We start from the raw sequence: 641 nt of genomic DNA, 5'->3' as shown, positions 1-641 counted from the left end.
TCTGCTGTGCTGAGAATATTCCAGAATGCTTCGTGCTGCTCTGCTGGGAGGTGCTGAAGGGGAAAATTAGAAACAACCAGGTGGAAAAGCACCAAGGATCCACATGCTGCTCTTTTCCCTTTGGGAAAAGCAAGGTGGCTTCAGGGAGGCTGCTTGTGGCAGTAGGAGCTTCCTGGGGAGCAGCTGCTCTCTGAGAAATAAATCACAGCTACCAAAGCTTTCAATGTGCTCTAAACCCCCACATAAATGTGCTCTAAACCCCAAAATTCAGTGTGCTCTAAACCCCAACATGAATGTGCTCTAAACCCCCAAATTCAATGTGCTCTAAACCCCAAAATAAATTTGCTCTAAACCTCAAAATAAATGTGCTCTAAGCCCCAAAATTCAATGTGCTCTAAACCTCAACATAAATGTGCTCTAAACCCCAAAATAAATTTGCTCTAAACCTCAAAATAAATGTGCTCTAAGCCCCAAAACTCAATGTGCTCTAAACCCCAACATAAATTTGCTCTAAACCCCAAAATTCAGTGTGCTCTAAACCCCAACATAAATGTGCTCTAAACCCCAAAATTCAATGTGCTCTAAACCCCAAAATTCAATGTGCTCTAAACCTCAAAATAAATGTGCTCTAAGCCCCAAAA

At 42.1% G+C, this 641-nt stretch overlaps 1 protein-coding gene across 1 annotated transcript in view; it reads left to right on the top strand.

The window, feature by feature from the left end:
- COL5A1 (collagen type V alpha 1 chain) overlaps nucleotides 1-641 on the top strand; it is a 108,205-nt gene that overhangs the window by 67,014 nt on the left and 40,550 nt on the right. The gene's annotated exons all lie outside the window — the stretch shown is intronic.

Source organism: Geospiza fortis, unplaced genomic scaffold (genome assembly GCF_000277835.1).
Source record: "Geospiza fortis unplaced genomic scaffold, GeoFor_1.0 scaffold27, whole genome shotgun sequence".
Taxonomy (NCBI): domain Eukaryota; kingdom Metazoa; phylum Chordata; class Aves; order Passeriformes; family Thraupidae; genus Geospiza; species Geospiza fortis.
Note: the sequence above shows the minus strand (reverse complement) of the source record. Positions and strands in the feature narration are given on the sequence as shown.